Source organism: Saccopteryx bilineata, chromosome 4 (assembly GCF_036850765.1).
Source record: "Saccopteryx bilineata isolate mSacBil1 chromosome 4, mSacBil1_pri_phased_curated, whole genome shotgun sequence".
Lineage (NCBI taxonomy): Eukaryota > Metazoa > Chordata > Mammalia > Chiroptera > Emballonuridae > Saccopteryx > Saccopteryx bilineata.
This window is the reverse complement of record NC_089493.1, coordinates 281440162-281454927: the sequence shown is the minus strand read 5'-3', so window position 1 is coordinate 281454927 and position 14766 is coordinate 281440162. Positions and strand designations below refer to the sequence as shown.

The 14766-nt window shown below is 48.7% G+C and overlaps 1 non-coding gene and 1 pseudogene across 1 annotated transcript; both read left to right on the top strand.

Annotated features, from left to right (window-relative positions):
* Window positions 1–4366: 4366 nt before the first annotated feature.
* Window positions 4367–4511, top strand: LOC136337085 (small nucleolar RNA SNORA57). The gene has a single exon (XR_010731796.1). It is a non-coding gene; the product is annotated as a small nucleolar RNA SNORA57 (small nucleolar RNA).
* An 869-nt stretch (window positions 4512–5380) lies between these two features.
* Window positions 5381–14307, top strand: LOC136335721 (antiviral innate immune response receptor RIG-I pseudogene; annotated as a pseudogene).
* Window positions 14308–14766: the final 459 nt, after the last annotated feature.

Below are 14766 nucleotides of genomic sequence, written 5' to 3'. Positions count from 1 at the left end.
CCTCTGTTATCTCTTCCCCAGGTTCATTCTCCACCCAGCAGCCCAGCATTTGATCTTGTACATCTTCACCCTACTCCCTGATTTAAAATGTTTCAGTGAGCTCCCTTTTCTCTTGGGATAAAGACAAAATTACTTAACAGGAGCTGTAGGACCTTTGTGAGCTGGCTCCTCCCTACTGCTCCAGCCTCATGTGACACCAGTTTCTCCATGCTGTCTGCACTCCAGCTGTACTGGCTTTTTTTTTAAAATCCTCACCCTTGCCATATATGCTCATTCTGTCTCAGGACCTTTGCACATGCTCCACTCTTTGTGCCAAATGCTCTTTTACCCAGTTAACTCCTCATCTTTGAGGTCTCATTTCAAGTGTCACTTCCTCCAGGAAACCTTCCCTGACAACATCACCTTCCCTTGTTATCTGTTCTCATAGTGCCTGTACCTTTTTTTTCGGTGTCTTGCAATGGTTGTGTTTCTAGATTCATCTGTGAGATCTTTTGATTAACACATGTCCCCCACTGGGCCAGAAGCTCCAGGAAAGTAGGAGCTGTGCCTATTTCTGTTTATTCCTAATTCCCTAGTGTGGATCTTACCTGGCACATAATGGGTGGTCAACACAGGTTTGTTGAACGAGGGTGTGAGGCCTGCCTTACTCCTCCCGGTTTCCGTTTCCCCCAGTGACCCTACCCGCAGGGCTCAGCTTTGGCCTTGCGCTGGCCTTAGGCAGTCTCAATGATGAGACACGTTCCTTAAGCTCCACAGTTTGCTGTTAGTGCAACATAAACAGCTCAGGCTCTATAGTTACACAAACTCAAGTCCCAGGTTTGTCTTTCGGTGGCCGACTGACACTGGGCCAGGGACCAGCCCCTTCTCACATGGCTTCCTCCTCTATGAGATGGAGGTGGGACTTTACCCCAGGGTTGTTTAAAGATCCCAGGAGCCCCCCACACAATGTGCCACTTCCCTTCCAGCCTCCTGCTCCACTTCTGGCCCGAGGACTTCAGCTGCAGGGAGAAAAGCAGAGAGTTGGTAGGACTGGGGGGTGGGTGTGCTTGGGGGTCATGAGGAGCTGGGCTTTCACCGTGCTCTCTTTATACTCTCTCTCTATGGCTATTGATTGCTGCAAAACCTGTCATTTTGGCTTCTTAAAGAAATCAATATTCTATTAGCTAACACCTTCCATAGGCCGTCTAACTCAGGCCACTGTGGGGGATGCTCACTGTGGGGCTCTATCCAAGAGCAAGGACATTGCCGGTGGAATGAAACCTTTCAAGAGATTCATTCATTCAAGAAATACCGATCAAGCCTGACCAGGCAGTGGCGCAGTGGATAGAGCGTCGGACTGGGACACGGAGGACCCAGGTTCAAAACCCTGAGGTCGCTGGCTTGAGTGAGGGCTCAGACAGCTTGAGTGAGGGCTTACCAGCTTAAATGCGGGGTCACTGGCTTAAGCATGGGATTATAGACATGACCCCATGGTTGCTGGCTTGAGCCCAAAGGTCGCTGGCTTGAAGCCCAAGGTCGCTGGCTTGAGCAAGGGGTCACTCGGTCTGCTCTAGCCCCTGGTCAAGGCACATATGAGAAAGCAATCAATGAACAACTAAGGTGCCGCAATGAAGAATTGATGCTTCTCATCTCTCTCCCTTCCTGTCTGTCTGTCCCTACCTATCTGTTCCTCTCTCTGACTATCTCTATCCCTGTCAAAAAAAAAAAGTAATAGCAATTGAGCTCCTACTCTGAAGGGTTGTGAGAGGCTTTGGTGTGAGACAGGTGCAGATTTGGATCCTGGATCATCCCTGCTCTGCAGAGTACCTGTGTGTTCCCGGTGTGGGCCCGGCATGCGGTAAGTCGGTGCCTGCTGAACACGTGCCGAACGATGGAACGCATCTTGCGCGGACTGGTGGGGCACATCATCTCCCTGGACTTCAGTTCTCCATCTCTGAGATGGGCATCATAACGGCCTGTTTCCGTGGGGCTGTGAGGAGATGTTGCACCTGCTGGGCAGAGCTGGCGCCCCACAGATCCTTGGCACACGGCCGCTTTGAGGCTGACGGGGCCTGAAATCTTCCCTGCCTGGCAGCACAGAACGAGTTCTGTCTGGAATTGCATTATACCTGCACCTCATCTCTTCTGCGGCCAGTCGTCCACATTGTTTTTTCTCTTCCCTAATTATATTCATTTGCTTTTTTTCTTTCTTTGGTTACATAAGCTGAGATATTAGACTCATTGGCTGTGAAGGTTGAATTCTTTTCTAATTATAAGAAAAAGGGCTCTTTCTCTCTTCCATCAGTCCTAACGGAAATTAGCTGTGTAAATCTCCCAGCTTTGGGGTGAATCTCTAGGCCTCCGGCGGCACTGCCGAACACAGGCTTTGAAGGGAAGTCGGCCGGCGGCCCTCAGCTGGGTGGAGGCCAGTGTTGTGGTTTTGGAGTTGGGGAGACCTGCTTTTGAATCCAGTAAGGAGCTGTATGACCTGGGGCAGCCACCTCACCTGCTGGTGTCAGTTTCTTCTTCTGTAAAACGGGCTGAGTGATATTTACCAGGTGGTGCTAGCGTGCGGTCTCACACTGTCCTAAGATTACAGGATGTGGAGAGGGATTCTTTAGATATGACAGCTGCTTCCATTCTATCAATAGTCCTACCTGTTACCGGCTGCCTTCCTATGCTGCCACACATCTGGAGAGGGTGGCCCTGCTGGACGTTTAGATGTGTCCCGTGGAGCCTGCTGGTAGGACTGCCAGAGGAGACAAACATTTTATGACACTATTTCCCTTGACCCCCTTTTCCTTACAAAGTGTCCGGATGGATAGACATGGGTGGCGATTTCCGGGCTGACTGTTCTGCAGGCTTTCTCTATCGCTCTCCTTAGGTGTCTCCCCAAGGACATCTTTTTAAAATTCCATACCATAGTGGTCATCCCAGAAGAGAAGCTAGCCCTTCAAGGACACATCTGACAGATGGCTGTGTGGGACCAACAGCTCATTCCTCATCTTCGGGCTCACAACAAAAGCACAGAAGGGAGAGAAGGCTCAATTCTGAAGCAGCGTGGGAGGAGGAGGGGGTGGGCGTGGCTGGCATGGTAGAAGAGAGTGAGTTGGTAATTCCCACCTTCCACGGGTTAACTCTAAGACCACAGGGATGCTGCTTAATTTCTCCCCACATGCATTTTCCGTCCACAGCCCTCTGGAGGATGTCAGGCTCTGGCCACATCTCCAGATCTTGAAAGAGAGGCAGGAGGAGGAAGGAAATCTCAGTCACCAGGCTGAGCCCAGGGGAGTTTTGACATCTTGGCTCTGTGGCCCCTTATCTTCAATGGCATGTCCATAGTCTCTGGGGAGGGAACACTGGCTGTCGTGGGGTCCCAGCCGCTGACTTCTGAGTGTGGCCCACAAGTCCTGCCCATCATCCAGGCCTCTGGAGTAGCCAGAGGGCAGAGGTGAGGCATGGGCAGAGGGAACCTATCCCTAAAGCCTTCCTTCTGGTGCTTGACAGAGGCGCCCACAGGGACGGAGGAGGCTGATGCCTCTGGGGGCCCATGGCAGCTTCTCCGAGCTCAAGCTTTAAGGAGCCTGCCTGCTGAGATCTCTACTCCACAAGGGATGGCCGATTGGTGCTCTATTCTGCGCTATGAAGAGGATGAGTGTGTGTGCGTGCGCGCGCGTGTGTGTTTTGTGTGTGTACATGAAAAGGAGAGGAGGGAGAGAATGATCTACAGAGAGAGTCAAGAGGGAATAAAGAACTCAATTAAAAAGTGGGCAGAAGACCAGAATAGACATTTCTCCAAGGATGGCCAATTAACATATGAGAACTTGCTCAACATCACTAATCATCAGAGAAACGCAAATCAAAACCACAATGAGATACCACCTTAACACCTGTCAGAGTGACTATCATCAGTGAAGCAACAAACTTCAAGTACTAAAAAGGGTGTGGAGAAAAGGGAACCCTCCTGCACTGCTGGTGGGAATGCAGACTGGTGCAACCACTGTGAAAAACAGTAGGGAGATTCCTCAAAAAATTAAAATGGAACTGCCTTTTGACCCAGTGATTCCACTTCTGGGAATATATCCAAAGAAACCTAAAACACTAATTCAAAAGAATATATGCACCCGTATATTCAAGGCAGCCTTCTTTACAATAGCCAAGAAATGGAAGCAACTCCAGGGCCCATGGATAGATGAGAGAGGACAGAGCAGCTCTGGTACATTTACGCGATAGAACACCACTTGGCCATAAAACAAGGGAAGCCTACGTTTGGTGACAGCACGAGTGCACCCAGAGCGTATTATGCTAAGTGAAATAAATCAGAGAAAAGCAAGTACCATGTGATTTCAGTTACATGGGGAATCTTAAGAACAAAATAAACAACGCTCCTCTTCTCCGGTGGCGATCGGGCATGCAGTCCCTATAATGCACGGAGGCAGAGGGAAAGGGCTCCATCTAGTCCCCTCAGCATCATGTCTTCAGTGCGGACACTTTCCAGCCTGCTGGTTCTATCCTCAAGGGCTGGGACCCGGGGGGAGGGAGGGGAAGAACAAAACAAACAAAATAAAACAGACACATAGGTAACAGACTGATGGTTGACAGAGGGGAGGGTGGTTGGGAGCTGGGTGAAACAGGTGAAGGGATTAAGAAGTACAAATTGGCAGTTACAGAATTGTCACGGAGATGCAAAGTATAGCATCAGAACATAGCCAATAATACCGTAATAACTGTGTATGGTGCCAGGCGGGTGCTGGAAGGATCTCAGGGACCCCTCTGGAAAGTGCATGGCTGTCTAACCGCCATGCTGTACAGCTGTAACTGATACTAATATTGAATGTAAACTGGAATTGAAAAATAATACTTTAAAAAGGAGGAAAAAGAAAAGAGAGTAGGAGTGAAGAAATGAGGGGAGAAAATGATAAGAGTAGGAAGATGAAAGAAGGGAAGAGAGAAAATAGAGAAAAACACATTCCTTTCTTTGCTGTGCTCTTCCCTGGCTTCTTCCCAAGGAGGAGGGACCTGCCCCGGGCCCCCAGTCTGGACTATTTGTCAGCTACACACCTGGCCTTTCAGCTGCCACGGGAGGGAGCGTGGGGGATGGAACCTGGTCGCTGCTATTCTGTTCAGGAAGCTGGGCGCTCCGGGCTCTGGGGGAAAGGAACCCACTGGGCTCAAAGCTACGTAGTGAGCAGCCCCACAGCCCTGGCTCAGGCACTGGTCTAGGAACAGAAACTGACCCCTGTGCCTGCTTCCCGGATCATAGAGCCAAAGGAGGGGGTGGCAGAGCTGCGGGCACCATTCCTGCTAGTGGCACCATTCATGTGCAGCTGACCCTTCCTGCAGCACCTTGAGAGAGGAAATGAGAGTTTAACGATGCCACAGTCTCCATGGGGAGCGGGGCATGACCCTCCCACAGCCTGTTCACGGGCTGCAGAAGGGCAGGACATGGCCTTTCACAGCCCGGCAGCATCGAGGCCAGCTGAAGAAATACAACTCCCTTCATTCCGAGCGGGCTTCAGGGGTCACGGGCCAGCCTAGTGCCGTGGGAAGGGCAGGATCTAGAGTCAGGCAGTCAGGCACAGATGTGGCACTTTTCCAGCTCTGCGTGTCCCTTAACCTCTCCAAGTCCTCGTTTGCTCATCTGTCAGATAGAGGTGATCATAGTCAAATTGCATCTGCTGACATTTATGAGGTACGTAACTATTCTAGACTGTTCTGGTTTTCCATTTCTGGGAAACTTAGTGGCTTAAAGAGTCAACTGAGCACTCTGACTCCCACTTCTGCGGCTTGGCTGGGCTCAGCTGGGCGGCTCTGGCTTGGGGTCGCTCACGTCAAGACGGCTCAGATGCAAGCAGAGGCTGCAATCTTCTGAAGTCCCAGCCGGCTCCTTGGTGCTCCTGGCCTCTGTCTTCATGGGGTCTCAACCTTCAGTGCCCTTCCCCGTGACTTGGGCTTCTCACAGCATGTGGAGGTGTATTTGTTTCTGTTTCTGCTGTAAAAAAATCACAACAAATTTATCAGCTTAAAAAAATACCCAGTTAGCCCTGGCTGGTTGGCTCAGTGGTAGAGTGTCGGCCTGGCGTGCAGGAGTTCTGGGTTCGATTCCCGGCCAGGGCACACAGGAGAGGCGCCCATCTGCTTCTCCACCCCTCCCCCTCTCCTTCCTCTCTGTCTCTCTCTTCCCCTCCCGCAGCCAAGGCTCCATTGGAGCAAAGTTGGCCCAGGCACTGAGGATGGCTCCATAGCCTCTGCCCAGGTATTAGAATGGCTCTGGATGCAACAGAGCAATGCCCCAGATGGGCAGAGCATCGCCCCCTGGTGGGCGTGCCGGGTGGCTCCTGGTCGGGCGCATGTGGGAGTCTGTCTGACTGCCTCCCCATCTCCAACTTCAGAAAAATACCAAAAAAACCAAAAAAACCAAAAAACCCCAGTTCTTACACGGCAGTTCTGGAGGTCAGAAGTCCAGGTGTGGCGTGGCCTAGTGAGTCCTGTGCTTAGAGTCTCACAGGGCCAAAGTCAAGGTTCTTTACTGAATGAATGAATGAATGAATGAACGAGTGTTTGGATCCAGCTGCCTGCTGAGAGTGGTTGTTCCTTGGCAGATGATAGGATCAATTCGAGGAGCATTTTGACCACAGGTGTCCCTGGTTCGGTTGCCTGGGCTGCTGATTCATTAGCAGAGGTCCACAATGTCCAGTTGTTCTCTTTCCTCTTCTGAGCTGGCCCAGTAGTGCATGTAGGTTGCAAAAACTTTGGTAACATATCTTTTTATGTTTTTTTAAAAGGTTCCTTGGACACATTTTCCAAAATGTTCGTTGTTTCATTAATGTCTCAGTGGAGTGATCACAGTCATAAAGATAAATATCATTTATTGAGTTTCTACTATGTGCTAAGTGCTTTCAACTGAGCACCTCACTTAATTTCTTTAACAGTCCTGAGTGGTAGCACAAGGATCCCAATAGCAATAATAATAATAATAACAATGATGGCGAGGATGACAACAATAATGGCAGTAACAACAACAGCAAATGTTTATGGAGTGTAAGTGCCGCGCACTGCGCTCTGTGATGTATGCACTGCGGTTGTTCCATGCCTGCATACCTTCAGAGGTGTTTGGGCTCGATCTCGGAGACTTCCCACTGCTCTTGTTCTCCCAAAGGGGGTGGAAGGGTTTTGCGGAAAGAAAACAGGCCCCTCTTCCTTCCATCTTCCCAGGGGGCTCAGATTAGAAAGTATAAATAAAGAAAGCTCACTCAGTCCCGGAGGGCAGCCCCAGGGCAGTGCCCATGCTGATCAGAGGTGGTCCAGGCACAGGAGCAGATCGCTCAGAATTTCTAATGAAAGCTGAATGGTCTGGACCAGGGGTCCCCAAACTTTTTACACAGGGGGCCAGTTCACTGTCCCTCAGACCGTTGGAGGGCTGGACTATAAAAAAAACAACTATGAACAAATCCCTATGCACACTGCACATATCTTATTTTAAAGTAAAAAAACAAAACGGGAACAAATACAATATTTAAAAATAAAGAACAAGTAAATTTAAATCAACAAACTGACCAGTATTTCAATGGGAACTACAAGCCTGCTTTTGGCTAATGAGATGGTCAATGTCTGGTTCCATGTTTGTCACTGCTAGCCATAACAAGTGATATGATGTGCTTCCAGAGCCATGAAGCATGTGTCCCGCATCACCGGAAGTAGTACTGTACGTGAGTGACTCTGCGCTTTGCATCCACATCCTGTGCTCCTCTCACTGACCACCAATGAGAGAGGTGCCCCTTCTGGAAGTGCGGGGAGGTGGCGGATAAATGGCCTCAGGGGGCTGCATGCAGCCTGCGGGTGTAGTTTGGGGACCCCTGGTCTTGACACATTAATCATTGTGTCCTCAGCCCTAGGGACTGGAGGTCACCTGGGGGCTTTTGGGAGAGATGCTCATTTTTGCTTCCCTCATTCATAAAACCCTGTTGGAGGGCTGGCCCCTAGCTCTGCTGTCCCCCCCCCCCCCATAAGACAGCAGGCTGAAGACTGCCTCTTACCCCCTCCAGTTCTAAGGTGACACCTGGGCATGGTATTAGGGGAGGTGAAGTGTTATCTTCTTACCCCCCCCCCCACACACCAATTCTGTTCAACAGCAAAACACTCTTGCTTTAACACTAAATATTGAAAAAAAAAATAGAAAAGAGAGAGAGAAACTGCTATGCTCCCAGCCTATGACAATCACTCCCCACTTCTCTGCCCTGCTTCCCAATCTCAGCCCAGGTAACGAGGAACCCCGCTCGCACCGAGCACGCCCTGTGTGCCCTAGACAAGCACACACATCCTGGAGCCCGGCTGGGTATGGATCCTGGCTCTCCCACTTAGCAGCTGTGGGACTCTTGGAGAGTTACTCATCTTCTCTGAGCCTCAGTTTCCTCATCTGTAATGTGGGGTAACACCATCAGCAACCTCGTGGTTATCATGAAGATCAAGTGAGATGAGCAAGCAAAGCTTGAGCCTGGCACCTGGCATGGAACCCATCAATGTCCATGAATGGTGGCTCGTGGTACAGGTAGCCCCTGTCCCCCCACTTAAGCCTCCCCTCACATCCGCAGGACTCCCCTTTCCCGCCGAGTCAGCTCTGCCTTGTCCTTTGAATCTCCCTCCAAACAGGACTTCTTGCGGGAGCCCTCCCTGACCCTCCGACTAGGGCGCCCTCTGTCAGAGCTGCTCATCCATCTTCCTCTTCTGCACAGCAGTCATCGCACGTTGCAAGATCACGCTCTTTGATGTGACTGTCTAATTATTCACTGTCTCCTCTTTTGGACCATGAACAGGGCTTGTGTCCTCTGTGGTTCCCACTGTATCCTCAGAGCCTAGCTCAGCCCAACCCAGAGTCACCTCCCTCCTGGGACCTCCGTGTGCCCCACGGTCATAAACTCTAAACAAACCCACTGAGTTCTTTCAGAGCTCAGAGAATCACCGCTGCGTGTATTTGTTGTCTCTGAAAATGCTGAGTGCCCTAACCGACCTCTCTCCGCTAGTTCTCCTCCCTTTGGGGAGGACTCGCCCCAGGCTGGAAGGGATGCTCACTTAGGGGCTTTGGATTGCAATCAGGCTTCTGCAGCATCCCCAGCAGGGGAGAGGTGTCCCAGATGGGTCAGCGTTGATGACTTGTTGCCTCCGACTTCTGAGCTGACCGTGGAGGCTGTAAAGCGAGCCTGTTCCCCATCCTGGGGAGGGGAGCACAGCCTCAGGCCCAGTTAGAGACTGAGGCAGGGATCTCGGAGGCTTAGGGAGAAGAGAGGGTGAAGAGGCGTTTCCCTTGCTACCCATGCCAGCTTCTTGTTCATTGCAGGACCGAGTCACAAATGATGAAAGACTCCTGGGTGGTCTTACTCCTTCCCTCCAACCCTGGGAGATTGGGATAATTGGTGAAGGCTCTGCAGATTCTCTGATACTTCTGAGACGAGCTTGCCAGGGACCGCCTCTGCTTAATGATTGATGATGAAGACGCCAGTGGGAACCAAATGTGTGTTATTACCCCCATTGGTCAATTTCACTTGCAAGATTTAGTTCTGCAGTCCCTTTGGGGGTACAACACTTCAGTCCCTGAAGGCATTAACTAAATTTTGTAAACTGGCCTTGACTGGATCTCAACAAACTATAGAGTTATCCAGGTTTTGGGGGGATACATCCATCCCAGGCTCCTTTTGGCTGGCTGGAGAGAGAATTAAGGGTTGAGGTTGTGACCTTGGGAAGAAAAGAACTGGGTTCAAATTTTGGTTCTTACATTTCTCAGCTGTGTGGCCTTGGACAGGGGACTTCATCTTGGAGCCTCATTGTGAAGCCAGTAGCCGCGGCCATCACCACAGCTGCCTGGCCCATGCAGGTTTGCATTGGATTCGGACAGTCAGTAAAGAAACAATGGAGCCAAAAACTGATGGGCCATCATCTTTAATCCTAGCTTGCACCCGGCGGGCAAGTAAAAACACACACTGGGCTCCAAAACCCACTCATTCAGTGCTTACAAAGCTACTGACTTATCCGAGTTTCCTAGAATCAAAGGTTTCTAGCTCACCAGACTTATTCACCTCTGTTCCCCATCTCCTTCCTTCTCCCTGCACAAACTCTGCACAAACTGGCTTCTCACTCAACACTCCGCCATCTTGGCTGCTTCTCCTGGCCTCCTCCACGTGGCCTCTCTCTGCTCTCTGCTCTCTAATGTTAATCTCAGGAACCAAGAGAGCAAGCTCCTGTTCTGCCCCACTTTATAGTGTAGAAATCAAAACCTTTAATCCAATATACAAAATAAGGAAGTTTCTGATACAAAGTCACATATCTGAGGCATAATTGGATTGTACCACCCCACATAAAAAAGGGTGGGAAAGGCTTAGACCTAAAACCAAGCCCCAGGCTACAAGGATCCTGCCTGCCCACAGCCCACCCCCAACACACATTAATATCACCTGGGCGACGGGTTTCCATGTGGGCAGCGCCATCTTTAACAAAGTGAGCATAATATATTTTATCTGCCCAACACTCATTTTACTCATCTGTAAAATGAGAAAAATAATGTTAGAAGCGGGGGAGAGTGAGGTCAATGTACTTATTTTCTTTGTTCCCTCCTTGCAGGGTCAATTAAGGTCAACTCTATCTCTCGATTGAAGGTCACGCTCCTGTCTGTCAGCCCCTCTCCTTGCCACTCTGTCTCCAGATTCTGGTAACTGCTTCCTCCTCCTCACTCCAAGATTATCTTTCAACAAGCTAAGTTTATCTTTTCCATCCTCTTGCCCTCTTTGTCCCTTAAACTCTGGTTCCCTCCTACCTCCCTAACTCTCCTTGAGTGTCTGGCATTTTTCTCTGCAGAGCTTCAATTCCTGCTCTGGTGAGATAATCCCGGTCGGTCTCTCCACTCACTCCCTGAGCCTCAGCTGATAACAGGTTCCAGCAGGGGCTCTCTCTCCGGGGCCAAAGGCTGTGCAGGGTTTGCATCTGTCTGCGTTTTTCTGTGAAGAGGAACCCTAGTCTTTCTCCCCTCAATATTCTCAGTGAAGGGCCCTGGCCAGGGTATCTCAGTTGGTTAGAGTGTCCTCCTGATACACCAAGGTTGCAGGTTCGATCCCCCATTGGGGCACATACAGGGTTAACAAATGAATTCGTAAATAAGTGGAACAACAAATTGATGTTTCTCTTTCTTTCTCACCCTTCTTCTCTCTCTCTAAAATCAATAATAAAAAAAAAGAAAAGAATTAGTGAAGGATATGGGGTCTCTGTCACTTGTGCCAGGATCATCTGATTTTACAGATGGCTTTTTGAATAGCCAAAAGATTGAATCTCTAATGGTGGAATTATTGCAGGGGGTCACCCAGCTAACAGGGCCTGGGCAGCTTGTAGCCTCCTCTGCTAGCTGTATGCATAGGCTTGCCTAACAGCTGTGCTAATGCAGCTTAATTATATTGTTATCCCAAAGTAGGAAAACAAAGTCTGAGAGATTCATGTAGGATTATAAAGAGGCTAGATTTACTTTTCCCTAAAACTTTCTCAGAGTGAAGGAGAAAGAAAAAGACTCATAAAAAGCGACATGCTAAATTACACGGGCCAGAGAACAGATAATAGAATAAATCTCGCCACCAAGGAGCGTGGCTGGCTGATGGAGGCTGGGGAGTATTTAAGAGGGAAAGAAATGGATCAAGTAAAAGAAAAGGAGCTCTTCTTCCTCTCCTCTCAGGGTGATCCCATCTCTGTCCTTAGGAATCAGAAAGCAGAGTGTGCCTGCCTTGTTTCTTAGCAACATCAGGTGGTCCAACGTCTAGGGGAGGGTAGCTCTTCTGGGGACAGGGATTCTTCCTTTGTCCCTTTTTCCTTCTCTCTCTCCCTTCGATTTTAATAGAGTTATCTCAGATTTGCAACTTGCAACTGACATTTAGTTTATTTCCTTCCTGGAGCTGTTGTGAGACTTTCGTGTAACAATAAAGCCATTAATGCAATGTCTAGGCCCCCCGCAGTTAATTAAGAGATGTTAGTTCTCCTTTTCTCTTGCAACAAAACCAGCCAGCCCCTCATGCATCTAATTAATAAATGTGCATTTTGCCTGACCTGTGGTGGCGCAGTGGATAAAGTGTCAACCTGGAAATGCTGAGGTCGCCGGTTCAAAACCCTGGGCTTGCCTGGTCAAGGCACATATGGGTGTTGATGCTTCCTGCTCCTCCCCCCTTCTCTCTCTCTCTCTCTCCTCTCTAAAATGAATAAAAAAAATTAAAAAAATGTGCATTTTAAAGATATTGACAAGGAATCGTGGCTCCCTTTGTAGCCTCCAGGAGGGTACCTGGACACAAAGTTGCAAGCCTAGCTTGTTGTTAAATGTTAATATGGGATCCTTATGCTTGTTTTAAGGTGTGGAGGAGGCAGGGGTAGTTTTGAAATGCAAATGTGCATTGTGTTGCCATGACAAAGATGCTGCAAGGAAATGGAAAATCACGGAACTTCAGAGCCAGAACAGATTTTCAAACAAAGTATCTCCATTTTCTCAGCCCAAATGGGGACAGAGGGTCAGAAGAGTGCAAGTGTTCTTATGGGAACAGCAGGGCAAAGCCATAGTGTATAGAGTTTGAAATGCTTTCTATTAAACCTCTTAACATATCTGAAATTTGTATGCCTTTTGTGTGCATGTAATGTAATTTTTTTTAAGCTGCTAAGTTATACCCAATGTGCATCTTATAGGCAATGGTACTTTAAAATCAAGCAGATGTGGTTTTGGAATCAGAGCTGACTCTGCTTGAATCAATGATCTGTTCAAGATGAGACTCCTTTGTTCTCTTCTGTACTGTAAGGAGGTAGACCAGTTACCACTAAGCATTCTAGCACTATTACGGCAGGAGATGTGGGTGCCCTGCGGACGCCTCAGCATCTGTCTCCATCTTCTTGTGCTTCTATTGATACAGAGCCAGGGCCTGCTGCCCCAGGTGCAGGGGAGCCAAAACAATGACACTGGCCTTTGAGAAAGAAAGAGCTTTTTATTTAACACTGAGTCAACTTGCAGAAGACAGGAGGCACTGCTCAAATCTGGTCCAGACTCTGGATGAGTTTTAAGGGTTAGGGTGGCATGACATATAGTGCTGGTGGGGTGAGTTTTGATTGGAGGGTTTTGGAACTTGGCCAGTCATGGTATAACATCAAAGGAAAGCAGGAAGCAACAAGGAGTAGCTTTGGTAGGTACAAGAAAACTCATCGCAAATTCAAAACATGAATGTTGGAAGACAGAAATATAATACAAACAGTGGATTGCTGCAGTTTAGAAAAAGTATATGGTGTTACTGATGAAAGGAACAAGGTTTGTAAAGCACTGTTTTTGTACCCCTCACATTTGCAGACATTTAATGATACCCTCATTATCAGTGAACACGCACGGATGAAAGATGCTCTGGGTTACTGGAAAGACTCCTTCAGAAACGTCTGAGCAGCAGGCTTTGATGAGCTTGAGCAAGATCTCACTCGGAGATTTAAAGAAAAGCTGCAGGAACTAGAAAGCATTTTCATGGATCCCAGCAATGAGACCCCTGAACTCAAAGACCCCTGCTTCATCTTGCAAGAGGAGGACCACTTACACCAGGGCATTAGAACCATTCTCTTTGTGAAAACCAGAGCACGTTGGGATGCTGGGAAGAAATGAATTGAGGCAAATTCTCAACTCAGCTTTCTAAAACCTGGCCTAGTGACTGGATGTAGCAAAACAAATCAGAACACAGCAATGTCCCTCCCAGCACAGATGTGTGTACTGGATGCATTCAGAACCAATGCAGATGACAAGATTCTGGTCGCTGCCTCAAGTGCTGATGTCATCCTGTCTGAGTAAGTGGGCGGTGCCATCAAAATGATCCAAACCAGAGACCGAGGAGAAGCAAGAGGTGGCAAGCACTTCTTTGTGAGTAGTAATACTAATGTAATTGAAAAAAGAAAAATAGACGACTACAATAACAAAAAAGATGAATGACTCCATTTTGAGCCTTCAGGCATGGGATGAAGCAGTATTGAATGAAAAGATTGGCCAGATACAGACTCATGAAACATGCATCAGGGTAGTCCGGGAAAGGCAGGACCTGTACTTGATAAAAAGGAAAACCTGCTTTGCAGAAAGTGCAACGCCTCTGCCTGTTACACAGCTGATGCAACACTGTGCTTGGAGGTGCTTCCGGAGAGTGCTCTGCAGGTAAGTTACAACCCAGATCAAGGAGTGTGGGGAGTTTTGAAAAGAAAGCAAAGGTATTCTGTGCCAGCTCCAAGTTTCTTCTCCTCTGTTGCTCGTCCAACATCAGTACGGCAAAAGCGGGCTCCCTAGCAGCACGCCCATGAATGGGGACTAGCAATGCCTTCCAAGGAGGTGACATGGAAGATATCACCTCTATTGACTTCCCATTGGCTAGATTTAGTCACAAGGTCAAATCTAGCTGCAAGGGAGGCTGGGAAATATCATTTCTATTTGTCATTTCCATCTATATGCATCTTTTTTTTTTTTTTTTTTTACAGTGACAGAGAAAGAGTCAGAGAGAGGGATAGATAGGGACAGACAGACAGGAATGGAGAGAGATGAGAAGCATCAATCATCAGTTTTTCGTTGCAACACCTTAGTTGTTCATTGATTGCTTTCTCATATGTGCCTTGACCATGGGCCTTCAGCAGACTGAGTAACCCCTTGCTCGAGCCAGTGACCTTGGGTCCAAGCTAGTGAGCTTTTTGCTCAAGTCAGATAAGCCCGTGCTCAAGCTGGCGACCTCGGGGTCTCAAACCTGGGTGTTCCGCATCCCAGTCCGA